The sequence below is a fragment of the Vombatus ursinus genome, unplaced genomic scaffold (assembly GCF_900497805.2).
Source record: "Vombatus ursinus unplaced genomic scaffold, bare-nosed wombat genome assembly UNPS02014822.1, whole genome shotgun sequence".
NCBI lineage: Eukaryota > Metazoa > Chordata > Mammalia > Diprotodontia > Vombatidae > Vombatus > Vombatus ursinus.
The window spans coordinates 5,216,955-5,231,186 of record NW_020954600.1 but is presented as its reverse complement, the minus strand read 5'-3'; positions in this window follow the sequence as shown (position 1 = coordinate 5,231,186).

The window sequence follows — 14,232 nt, the reverse complement described above, 5'->3', positions numbered from 1 at the left end:
CAGAGAAATAAAAGGATTTTATATAAAGAAAATTATCACAACTAGGATAAAAGGAAAGAGATTGATTAGGGGGAAATCTTTCTATTAAATATCTCTAATTAAGGAGCAATGTCCAAGATACATGGAGAATTAATACTAATCTGTAAGACCAAAAGCCATTACCCCAGTGGATAAAGTGGTCAGAGGTTATAAACAAATAATTCACAAAAAAAAGGTGACTATATTAAGGACTATAACAAATCACTAATAATAAGAAAAATGTAAATCAGAAGAACTATAAATTTTTACTCACACCTAGAAAACTGGCAAAGACTTTTTTAAAAAAACAGTAATAATGTTAAAGCATCGTGCAACTGTTTTGAAAAGCAGTTTCAAATATGTTTAGGCAAATACTCAAAAGGAAAGGAAAGGGAGGAAGGGAGAAAAAAGAAAACAAAAGTGAGAAAGGAAGGGAGGAAGAAAGAGAGAAAAAGAGAGAAAGTAAGAGAAAAAGAGAGGGAGGAAGGAAGGAAGGAAAGAAGGAAGGAAGGAAGGAAGGAAGGAAGGAAGGAAGGAAGGAAGGAAAGAAGGGAGGGAGGGAGGGACTGAGGGAAGAAGGGAAGGAAGGAGGGAGGAAGGGAGGGAGGAAAGTCCTACATATGCCAAAATATTTATAGCCGTATTTTTTTAACAAAGAAGTGGAAACAAAGTAGATGCTCATCAACTGGGCAATGGCTAAACAAATTGGAGTACATGAATGTAATAGAATATTACTGTGCTGTAAGAAACAATGAATATGATGCATACAGAGAAGCAAGGGAAAGCATGTAAACTGATGCAAAGGGTAGTAGCATAACTAGGAAAATGATATACACAATCACTGAAACAATGTAAATGCAAATAACAATAACCGTAAGGACACACACCTCTGACACTCATAGTGCAGCCATTGGCAAGTTCCTTAACTCATCAGAGCCTCAATTTCTTTATCTGTAAAATGTGGGTCATAATATCTGTACTATTCCCCCTCATAGGGCTGTTATAAAATACTCTGTCATCATTATAGCACTATGTGAATAAATCATCATCATCATCATCATCATCATCATCATCATCATCATCATCACCATCATCATCATCATCTTACTATGTGGTAGTAAATCAAATCATTTAACCTCCCTAAGCCTCACTTACCTCATCTCTAAAAGGATTCATAGGACTTAGAGCTGGAATAGAATTCTGAGATCTTATAGTCCATACCCCTCATCTTAGAGATAAAGAACACTGAAGGCCAGAGAAATGAAGTTACTGGCTCAAGGTAGTAATTGACAGAGTCACAATTGAAAACCATGCCCAATGGCTCCCAAACCAGACTTCATTCCATTACACCACACTGTCTTTCTGTTAATTAGAATCAAGAGCCAGGTCTGAGACTCTGCATTACCCACATCTCTTAACAGAAGCAGCATAGGTCTAATTGTCCATTTCTTCTATTTTTATACACCCTTGGGGGGAGGGGGTTCTTTGAATTACCCTCATCAAATTCTTCATCCTTCTCAATACCAGTGCCTTCTCCCATTTATCCTGAGCATGGTGCATTTGCATATTACCTCCCCATTATATCGTGAGTTTCCTGAGGGTGGGGACTATCATTTGCTTTGGTATCCCCATCACTTAGCCTAAAGGGCATTTAGTACAGTGCCTAATAAATGTTTATTGACAGGATGATTATGATTCTGGGTCAACCTATACCCCAAAAGAGATTCTATTACACATACTAAATAAAGGGTCATCTGGGTTTTTCCCTGAAGAAATTCTGCTATTTCCTGCAGCATCCCATTCTACTTTGGATGGCACTAATTGTTAGAGAATTTTCTCTTGACATCAGACCCTTCGAAATTTTTATTCATGTGTTGAGTAAGAATGCCTTAGGCTTGTCTGTGAATGAAGCTATCTTCTCTCAGGGCACAAACCTCAGTTCTTCTAGAAATCCTCAAAAACACATGTAATCCCTTTGACTGACTGCTTTCCCAATGGGAAAGAAAAATGACTGGAAGCTGCAGAAAGTTGAGCATTCCTAAAAAGATTGGGAGAGACATGTTTCAATGGTGAATCACTGGCCAAAATGGCAGAACCCAAGATGCTAGGACCTGTGGGCTGGGGCCGGATCACAATGCATATGTGTGAATGACAGAATAAAACAAGCAAGAGTATAGCAAAGAAGCAAAGGCGGGCGATCAAATGTAATTCTTTCCTATCACAGGAATGTGGCTTTCTAAGACTAAGCCTCTCAGAATAAATGGGTAGCATCACCTCCCCACTCTCTAGCTGAGGAGTTTGAAAGCTCCAGTGGTGAAGTCACATCGGTCCCTTTTTAACTTTATTAACAGCCACAGCAGAGAGCTTTGAAGTTATTATGAAGATAAAAGGAAATGTCTTTAGAAACCTCAGTCACATCATCAACTGGCAAAAGGTTTCCATTACTGAAGCATGTTAATATAGAGGACAAATTTTCAGCCCTTTATTGGAAAGGAAAGCCTCCAAGCTGGGCACAAAATTGGCCACAAAGTGTCAAACGCATGCCAGCCAGGGCCTTTCTTGAGTGCTGGAAGAATATCTTTGCCAGGCCCTGAGGGCAGAACAGTAAACCTAGAATCCTAGAATGTTAGGGCTGGAAGGGATAATTTTTCTTTTGTTTTGATTTGCTTCAGCCTGGGTCAGCCTGGGCCCTAATCTCACCAAGACTAGAAATGCAATGGCCATTCATGGCCCAACCCCACTGCTAATGTGTCCAGAAACTTTGACCAGCTCCATTTCCAACCTAGACCAGTTCCTTAGACAGCCTGGTAGAACCCTTTCTTCCCTCCCTTCCCGAAAGCCCACCATATTTGTGCCAAACTTAGTAGGGACAACCAATCAGCTTCATTTCTGCTACAGCTCAGAACTATCAAAATCAAACAACTGAGACTCCCCAGTAGCAGGGATTATAGGTATACACCATCATGGCTAGCTGGAAAGGACTTTTTGAGGATGGAAGCATCCAGACCTGTGATTTCTCTGTTACACAGAAATCCCTTCAGAGGAAACCCCTTACAAATTCAGATTGTCACCAGTTCTACAAACTCGAATCTTAGAGAACTTCTTGGTATGCTGAGAATTAAAAGGTATTCCCCAGGCTCACACAACCAGCATATGTTAGGATTTGAACTCATGTCTCCCTGACTCCAGGTCCAGCACTCCAGCCATTGCAACATATTTCCTCTCATTAGAAAGTGACCTTAGAGCACAGAATATACTATTGTTGGAAAAAAGAAAGCACAGTGTAATGAAAAGATGACTGGATTTGCAATCAGACTCTGTTACCTACTATTTCTGTGACCTGGGAGGAGGAGGAGGAAGGGGAGGAGGAGGAAGAATAGGAGAATAACATTTATATTAGCTATTACTATGTGCCAGACACTGGTCTAAACACTGGAGATTCAAAAAGAAACAAACAAGATAAGCCCTGACCTCAAGGAGATTACATTCTAATGAGGGAAGAGAATACATAAAGGGGAGCTAAAGGAAGGTGGTGAGTCAGACATAGTGGAAAAGCCAGAGATATCCAGGAAGGTTGTATAGTGGCCTAGACCTGAACAAGATAAAGATCAAACTGGTCAACAGAATATTAAGGCTGAAACAAGACCTTAGACATTATCCAGGTCACTCTACAGGCAGCTAGGTGGCTCAAGGGATAGATCACTGGACTTAGAATCAGGAAGACTCATCCTCCTGAGTTCAAATCTGACCTACTGGCTATGTGACCCTGGGCAAGTCACTTAACCCTATTTGCCTCAGTTTCCTCATGTGTAAAATGAGTTGAGAAGGAAATAGCAGACCACTCTACTATCTCTGCCAAAAAAAAAAAAATGGGGTCACAGAGAGTCAAACATGACTGAACAACAACAAAATCCACTCTCCTCATTTTGCAATGTAAATTGAGATGCAGAGATTGTACAATCTCTTCCTCCCTATTGTTGCTTATATCTCCTGAGACTCTAGCTTCCAAAAGTAGCATGAGTTCCATCAAAGCATGAAGCACAGGAAAGCTGCCCCAGTTTACCATATTCCAGGTCTGGTTCTAGAAGCAGCTCCACCTTAACCCCCACTCCCTGGTTTGTGTTTTCATTATAAACCATGAGTCATAGAATCCCCCTATACTTAAAACCAGCATAATCCCAGAGCAGCTGTACCAGTGACATTGCCTAGGAAGGGCCAGGATACAGCCTAAAGGTGCTCACCACAGGCAGAAGCCTCTGGAAACAAACCATCCTGGCTTGGCAACAGCTGCTACTATCACACCCATAAATACGTGAGAGACCATTTCCCAAACATGACAAAAGACAAATGAGTTTTGACAGAGGCTGTTAAATATCCGCCATGGACAATGGAGGCATCAGTGTGCCTTTCATTACCTTTGCTTGAAATGTGCAACGCTTGGCACTTTCTGGTCATAAAGTTAATTCTGTGTTTACCGAAACAGATGGATGGCAGAGCTTCCAGCTGCACACTGCTCTTTAGGGTGGAGACAGGGGGTGCAGAGACAAAAGGGACGCCAATTCACAGCCAGGGAAAATGGGAATGATGAGCTTGTTCCAGGGAGTGGGAGGCAGGCTGACTTACATGGCCCATTCTCACTGCTGCACGGTGAGATTGAGATCACCACTACTAAGGCTTCAGATTTTTGTAAAAAGCCAGGCACCCTGCTCAAGGATCAGAATCATAGTAGATTGGCCTCGTTCTGAAGTCAGAAAAACTTGGGTTCAAATTATGCTTTAGTCACTTACTAACTATATTCCCCAAGGAAAGTCACAACTTCTCTATGCCTCAGTTTCTTCATCTGTAACATAGACTCAATAGCCTCTAAGGGTTTCTTCAAGCTCTAAATCAATGATCCTATGAGCATATGATCACCATTAAGGCAGGGAATTCAGAAGGGCGAGTGCTGTCATTAGCAAGTTTGGCACCCAAAGGAATCAAGGGATAGGAGGGGGAGGGGAAAGGAGAAACAATACAAGGACTCCAGGGTGCAACTTTGTAATGCATGTCACAAAAATAATATAAGAATTAAGATAAGTTCAGTTGAGAAGGAGGGTGGTAATTTAAAGGATAAAATGTCAAGAGTTGGAAAGGACCTCATAGCCAGGGGTGGGGAACCTGCCTCCTTGAAGTCACATGTGGCCCTCTAAGGTCCTCAAGTGAGGCCCTTTGACTGAAAAGTGAAGTTTGGATTCGGTCAAAGGGCCTCACTTGAGGACCTAGAGGGCCACATGTGACTTTAAGGCAGCGGGTTTTCCACCCCTGCAACATAGGCCATCTAGGCTGGACCACTGGAAGTGGGTTCTCGTGCACTTTCTACCCCAGCAGAGAGGCCCCCTAGCATACGAGAAGGAAGATAGCACAGGGATTGTGATTCACCCTCAGTGGGGGGAAATGTCAAAGTTTTTCAGGAGGACAGCAGAGAGGCTTTCCCACCTGGAAGGGCGTGTGGGAAGGGAAGGGATGGAATAGGGAAGGCTAGATATTTTTTTATAGGACAAAGAAAGAGTGAGGAGATTAACAGTCTATAGTCCCCACAACTACCGAGAACCTGAACACCTTCTCCCCACTCTTTGGTCAGCATGTGAGCTGTAGCTTCCCTCACTTACTACCCCTCTGCTGAAGGAGTGCCCATGTTAGAATGTTGTACCCTTAAAATGGTCTTCCCTTGGCCAAAGGTACAGCGGCCCTGAAATCATTACAGCTCTGCAGGCGCCTTACTCGCTTAGCCCTTCCAGAAGATTCATTTTCGAGTAAGGAAATGAGCAGCCACACAACACACCAGTTCTCCAAAAACATTTTGATCCCTTCAACAATTTGGAGGATTCCAGGAAATGGGCAGTCTTTTGAATAGGTAGAACAAGGAGAATTGTCTCTGCAGTCCATTAGGGTTAAAATACTTTCTTGACACGATAAGGCAAATCAAGAGCAAAGCCATCGCTAAAATACTAGTTGAAGGATGGGAATTTCCATCCCTAACTCAGTTCTTAGTCAGAGGATAGATAGTTAGTACAATAGATAGAGCGCTGGACCTGGAGCCAAGAAGACCTGATTCAAACCTGGACTCAGGCACTTACCAACTGTGTAAGCTTGGACAAGTCACTTAACCTCTGCCTGCCTCAGTTTCTCAACTGTAAAATAAGGATAATAATAGTACCTACTTGAAGAGTTGTTGTGAGGATCAAATGAGATAATATTTGTAAAGTGCTTAGCACAGTGCCTGACACAAAACAGGTACTAAATAAATGCTATTATTATTAATATAATCACAGAAGACCTAGACAACACTGGGAAGGAGACTATTATTTATTATCCTCATTTTACAGATGAGAAACCTAAGGATTAGAAAAGTTAAGTCATTCACACAGGGTCTCACAACTAGTAATTATCTAAGCAGGATTCAAAGCCAACTCTCACTGGCTCCAACTCTGATATTCTTCCATTATATATAAACCAATGAAATACAATTTGCTAAGCACTACTTTTGTCCCATCATACCCCACTCCCTTAAGAATGTGGCATGGAAACCCATGAGGTTGAATCCAAATTCTTCTGCCTGGTACTGCACCAGTACCTCACCTACCTCATCCTTCATCATGCCTCAACACAGACTCATTTTAGAGTCTTCACACAGGGCAACGAAGCAGAAGAACCATCTCTTCTAACTCACTTCTGCCCACCTCTGCATCTTAGCTCATCTTTTCCCCTACCTGAGACAACTTCCACAGTGACCACCTCCAAAACCTGCCTCCTCCCTTTCAGACAGAATTCCCCAGGTAAACTCAGCTCATCCAGAAAATCATAGGACTTGAAGCCAGAAGGGACCTTAAGGATCATTATTAAGGATCATGTTACGGTCTAACACCCTCATTTTAGAGAAAAGAAAACTGAATCCCAGAGAAGTGTAGTGACTTACCCAAGGTCACAGATAAGGTCATGGATTGAGAGCTGGAAGGTTAGAGTCCAACTTCCTCAGAGCCTGGGGGAGGAAGGAGTTTGCACTGCAGTTTGCAAAGTTAGGTAGCAGCAGAGCTCATTCCCAGAGAAATTCTCTGTCCTCTCCTCCACTGTAGACCCCACGAACCCTTATGAGTTCAGTTTGTACTCACTTACATCCTAGGGCGTGCTATTTTGTATTTCACCTCTGTCCATTTGTATCTTGTTTCGTATTCCTAGAGTATATATAGAACTAGCCTTAAAGCCAGGAAGATCTGAGTTCAAGTCTTGCCTCAGACACCTTCTAGCTGTGTGACCCTGAGCAAGTCACTTAACCCTGTTTGCCTCAGTTTCCTCATCTGTCAAATAAGCTGGAGAAAGAAATGGCAAACCACTCCGGTATCTTTGCCAAGAAAACCCCAAATAGGGTTATGAAGAGTCAAACACAACTGATCAACTAAATAATAACAGCAACACCTGTAATCTTCACTCCATCCCCTCCCTCCAAGCAAAATGAATTTTCTCAACTCTCTTCTCAGGCCAAACTTAGGCATTATAACTACAAAGCTTTCATTTCCTTTGTTGTTGTTGTTGTTGTTTCCATTATATTCTTGAAGTTTTTGGTGGGTTGTCCTCTTAATTCTATTTATATCACTCTGTATCAGATTATATAATTCTTCCCATGCTTCTAATGTTCATTGAATATTAATGATGAAAAAATATTCGTAGCATTGCATTTTGTGATAGCAAAAAACTAGAAACAGTGGGCGTCCATCATTTGGGGGAATGCCTGAACAAATTGTGGTTTATCATTGCAATGGAATATTATTGTACCATAAGAAGAAATGACAACTATGAGAAATTCTGAGAAATATGGGAATACTTGTGTGGACTGAGAAAGAAAAAGAAGAAAAGGCAAAACCAGGAGAACAAGGCAGTCAATGAATAGCATTAAAAAAAAAAACCCACTAAAAAACAACCCAACTTCTTGGTCCTGGAAAACAAATGCTGAAACATATCTTCCTTCTCTCATTGGAGCACAATGATTGCAGATTGTCACCTGTGCATTCAGATGTAGTCACTTTATGACACTGGGGCCAAATGCTCTGACATATAAATAGTTCTGTTTTACAGGTTTTCTTGGTTACAAGGGGAGAGTATATTAGGATATAACTTCGTTGAAAAAATCAAAAAACATCAATAAAACTTTTTAAATTAAGAATATTAATGCTTAGGATTTTGATGGTGTCAATGAAAGCCACTCATCAGAGCTGATGACAGTAGGTCATCTTTCTACATCCTCATGAAAAGGAGTTTTCCTCAAAGTGATACCCACCAGATAAAAAGATAAGCTAGAAATACAAGCACCAGGAAATTTCTCCACCACCACCACTTTTCCACTTCCCTTCCTTACCCTTATTCTTTTTTTTCTTATGTCTTGGGTTAAAAAACTCTATTGCTTTTTCCCCAGGATCATCCAGACTCATTCCAGTAAGAGCAAGGTTCTTGCTTCTGACCGGTTCAAGCCTGTCTCTTACTGAAGCTTCTCCCTCCATGCTGACACATTCACTGAAACTCTCACTCCTCAGCTGTCAGGGAGAGGAGTTGAGTACCATTAAAGGAAGTGCCAATAGGAACCTGCTTTGGAACAAAACCAAAACCAAGATTTCCATCTCCCATTGGGCATCCTGACACTACCACTTGAAGGCCCTTACCTCCCCCATGCTCTGCCCTACTTCTTTCTTAGGCTAACAAGACTGACCTTACTTCTTTTAATCCTGGGTGGAAGGTGGGGATGGGAGTCATTTCCTAGATGCTACCACCTTGTCTCTCTTGCTGCTAGCTTGCAGCAGGGCCTGAGAACAGATTAAAAGAAAGAGCAAATATTCAGGGGTCTCTGGATCAGAGGAAGACTATGGCATTGTGTCTTTAGCAAAAATAAGCCTTCTGAGAATATAGCTCAGAGCGTTTGGCAGCAAAGTATAGTAAAAAAGAGAATTTGGACTCAAAGGACCTAAGTTCAAATTCTGACTCCATTATTCAATACCTGTGAGATCATGGGGAAGTCACATAATAATGATAATAATAAACATTTCTATAGTGTTAAGGTTTGGAAAACATTTTATATAAATTACCTCATTTGATCCTCACAACAACCCTAGGTTATTCTTATCCCCATTTTACAGATGAGAAAATTGAGACCAAGAGAGGTTTAATGACTAGCCCAAGGTCACACAGCTAGGATGGATCCGACGAAGGGTTTGCACATGGGTTGTCCTGACTTCAAGCCTAGTATTCCATCCACTGCACTACCTAGCTACCAAGTAGAAACACTTTGAGAATGAACCCTTCAACTGACCCACAGGGACCTGAGTTTCCAAGCAGGGTACCAGGGATAGAGTATCTGTATGTCGTCTGAGTTTAGAACTCACCAGACAGGCTGCAGGGGAAGGAATTTCTCAACTGCAGTAGCTCTCCACGATTGTCTACTGAGTTAGAGAAAGGTTGTGATCTGCAACCATAGAAAGATTACTCACATTAATGAAATTGCAGGTCCTCCAGGGGCAATCCCATCCTTTGGTGAAAAGTCAGAGTTAATGAGAAACAATAGACACCAATACCGAAAGATATCCTTTGGAGGAAGGACGCTTTGAACCTCAAAACTGACTAATGAAAGTGCAATAAAAACGCCTTTAGTTTAGACCCTCCTGACTTAAAATTTGAGATTCTTTGATCCAGGGTCAGCTGAAGCTTACCTTAGCACTTTCAAAGCTGGTGGTACAGACCGGCTTTTGTTTTTGTCTGTATCTCTAGTACCTATCACAGTACCTAGTAAACAAAGGTTTAACAGAAGCTTAGTGAGAGTTGAGGGAAAGAAGGGTATTGCTGCTTGGTTGAATGGTCTTCCTTCATTCACTGATTACCAAGCACCTACTTGTTTAATCAATCAACAAACATTTTTTTAGGCAATTGGGGTTAAGTGACTTGCCCAGGGTCACATAGCTAGTAAGTGTCAACTGTTTGGTCTGAGGCTGAATTTGAACTCGTGTCCTCCTGACTTCAGGGCCGGTATTCTATACACTGCGCCACCTAGCTGCTCCTCAACAAACATTTCTTAAGCACTTATTGGATGCTGAGCACTATGCTAAGGACTAGGGATGGAACGAAGAGCAAGGACACAAACCCAAACCCTGTGTACATTCTGAGAGCACTGGACTGGGCTATCAGAGAACTACAAGGGTTATAGGAAACACAGCTGCTTCCCTCATAGAATTTACACTCTAACAAGGCAATGAGGCAAAAATGTAGAGAGCTGTGATCTCATCAGGGTGGATCTCCTCTCTCATAATGTAGCATGACATATCCATCATTGGCCGTATGTGTAGGCTTTCATCCATTTCCTCCCATCAAATCATTACTGAGGTTCTACTCATTGCTTTTTGAGGACTCCAGTGGGACACACAGACCATGTACTGATTACCACTCACCCTCACCACCTGACTAGTCCACCTTTTCTAGTTTCAATCATACATTTCTTTGAAGATATCCAAAATTTGATACTGTAGTTTTTCCATGCTCTCTGCCACTCTACAACATCAGATAATTATTAACATGAAAAAGATGGAAAAGAAAAGAGCAAAGGGTTTCTAAAATGCAAAAGTATTTATAGCAACTGTTTTGGTAGTAGCAAAAAAAATTTGGAAACAAAAGAGAGGCTCATCTATAGGTGAATGTTTAAACAAAGCATGTCTTGTAAAGGTAAAGGAATATTATGGCACCATAAGAAATGACAAAATGGAGATTTTCAGAAAAACCCAGGAAGACCTGTATGGATGGATGCAGAGGAAGGGTGAAAGAGAAGGACAACAAAATAGAGAAAAGCAACTTTGAAAGACTTAAGAGTTCTGATCAGTATTGTAACCATTTTAATTGCAGAAGACCCGACACGAATCAACTTGATGGACTTGATGCAGAACAAGACATAACATTTTTTGGACACAGCCAATGCTTGACTATGCGTATTTGTAAAAGAAGCTCTGTTTCTACCACCACCATCACCCCCACTAGGGTTGAGAGTAAGCGAAAACAAAATGCTTATTAATATTTTTAAAATAATTTTAACTATGAGCCTTCATTTCGGAAAGAAGTTTGGGAACTTCATATCTTAGACAGACTCATCAGGTGAACAATGAGATGGATCCAGAGCTAAATTAAAATTAAACAGGAGGAGGTGATTGTGTTCGATTGCCTGTGGGAAATTGCAACTAACTATAACTGAAAATTATAAATAAGTGTATCAGAAACTTAGAAAGCATCATATGAGATCTGAAGGAAGGGAGGCAAAGGATTTTGGGTTTTTTTTAACCAATAGGATCAAAGAAGGCTTCATGGAGAAGAGGACATTTGATTTGGGCTTTAAAGGATGAGTAGTTCAGCAAGTAAAAGAGGAAATACAAAGAAAGAAAGTTTTCCTTGACAAAGTCTACCTAGAAGTGACCTCAGTAGCCATCTAAGCCAAACCCCCATTTTACAAATTGGGAAACTGAACCTCATTTGTGTGGCTTGGTCAAGACCACACAAGTAGCAAGTGTCAGAGGCAAGATGTGAAAGGTAAGGTTGTCTGACTCCAAAGCAAAGGTGGTTCTTTCCACCATATTTCTCTGCTTCACATTGCAGGCAAAGGACATGGTGTGTTCAAAGTCTTGGAGGTGGGAAACACAGAAGAAAAATAGAGGATAGACAAGCTTGTCTAGAAAACATGTGGACAGGAACAACATGAGATAAGCCTGTAGATGTTGAGATATGCCAGATTCACCTGATAATATAGTTTGAAGAGAAGCTGCTGCTGGCTAAGTTGGGATAGGGAGGTGCAGAGGTGGGTCCCAAATTAAGGCCCTGAAATGGCTCAGAGACTGAATCCAATAATAAGGCTGAAAGCAAGAAGAACATAATTATCTTTTTAAAGGTTATCAACTAATTGCATCTCTCATTTTCCTTAAAAGTAGATTAATTTACTCTGTTGAGATTCCCCCTAAAAAAGAGATATCCCTGAATCTCTCCAGGAAGTGCTGAAAGGATTTTTAATTGCAACCGATTGCATGAAAATATTCTGCCCTGTGCAGAATGCGGGAAGGGGATGGACAGAGAGAAAAATGTGACTGAAGATGTTTAGTTCATGTAGGTGACATATTAGAGAGCTCCCCCTACACTCCCTGAAACAGAAGTAGATAAGACCTATGTGTGTGATAGACATAAACATATGGAGAGGATGAGAGGTCATATGATACAGTGCTGGATTTGGAGTCAGATAACCTCAGATTGCTGTCTAGAGCTCTGCTGCTTAGTACCTGGGTGACCTTGGGCAAATGACCTCTCTGGGCCTCAGCTTCCTCATCTATGAAATGGGAAGAATAATAGTTGTTATGAGGATCAAAGGCAATGTATGTAACACCTTTTGGAAACCATAAAGTGCTCTATAAATGTGAGCTGTTATTATGAAAAATAGCAATAGTAAAGCAGCTTAAATAAATAATATTTTAAAGTTTATAGAATTAATGTGAAGTAAGTACTGAGAAGTATTATTATGTCCATTTCAAGATGTGGAAACTGAGGTTCCCAGATGTGATATGATTTGTCCATAGATAGTGGGTAGTACCTTCTCACACTGCAAGACCATCTCTAGTCTAACCACTGGTTTGGAGGATATTGAAACAAGCCTGAGATCTGCACCCTGTACATAGTACTATTTATTGAATGATTCTGAAAAGACTTGGAAGGCTTTATTTCAACCCAATTCAGCAAGCATTTATTAAACATCTACTACATCAAGGCAAGTGTCTGCCCTTGAGGATCTTTTTGTCTGAATTTCTTGATGAACTCATGGGAAATGCAAGCCTCTAAACCTTCTAGATATACCCAGACCTGCTCTGAGGCAAAGATAATTCATTTTTCACTCACTCATTCATTCACTCATTCATAGAATAAAGATAGATTACATTTGTATACAGATCCCTGTGCTGGGTCCTGGGTGCTGGGCAAGATACAAAGTTGAAATGGAGCTTACACTCTAGTTGGGTAACCAGGAAGCCAACAGAACTAGTTATAGTGCCCAATATTACACAAGTACATTATAGAAGCACCAAAGCACTCTGTGAGATGCACAGGCAAATGTCCATCTACAGAACTGCCATCCTTCCATCACCCAAGATTACCACCTAAGTGTCCTCAACACCTCATCCTCGCTCACTGCCTCCATCATATCAGTTACCAGATATTATCCCTTGTACCTCTACAACATTTCTCCCTTATCTTTTTCTCTCCATACTCATGACTCTCATTCTAGTTCAGGGCTTCATCACCTCCTACTTGTAGTATAACAGTGGCCTCCTAATTGGTTTGCCTACATCATGTCTCTCCTCACTCCAAATCATCTTCCGCATAGCCACTAAAATGAGTTTCTTACATCACAAATCTGACCATGTCACCCATCAACACACTCCATAAACACCAATGGGGGGCAGCTAGGTGGTGTAGTACATAGAGCTCTGACCTTGGAGCCAGGAGGACCTGAGTTCAAATCTGGTCTCAGACACATGACACTTACTAGCTGTGTGACCCTGGGCAAGTCACTTAACCCCAATTGCGTCATCAAAAAGCAAAACAAAAATTTTTAATTAAAAAAAAAACACCAATGATTTTTCATTATCTCTAGGATAAAATATTAAGTCCTCTATTTAGCCTTTAAAGTTCTTCACAACCTGGTCCTTTTCTATCTTTCCAATCTCTTTACACATTACAACCCCAGGGGAAGGAGGGGGGAGGGTAGTAGGTAGGGGAAGAGATCAAGTATTTATTAATTGCCTACTATGTGCCAGGCACTATGCTAAGCACTTTATGATTATCTCCTTTGATCCTCACAACAACCCTGGTAAGTGCTATTATTGTTCCCATTTTACAGCTGAGGAAACTGAGGCAAACAATGGTTAAGTGACTTGCCCAAGGTCATAGCTTGTAAATGTCTGAAGCTGAATTTAATAAACTCAGGTCTTCCCGACTCTAGGCTCATTGCTCTACTCGCTGTGCCACCCAGCTGCAGACCAGCAGCTGGACAAAGCCTTAGCTTTTTCAGCTAATCCAGGCCCTTCATTTTCCAGATGGTTAAGTGATTTGCCCCATGTCACACAAGTAGCAAACACACACACACACACACACACACACACACACACACACACACACACA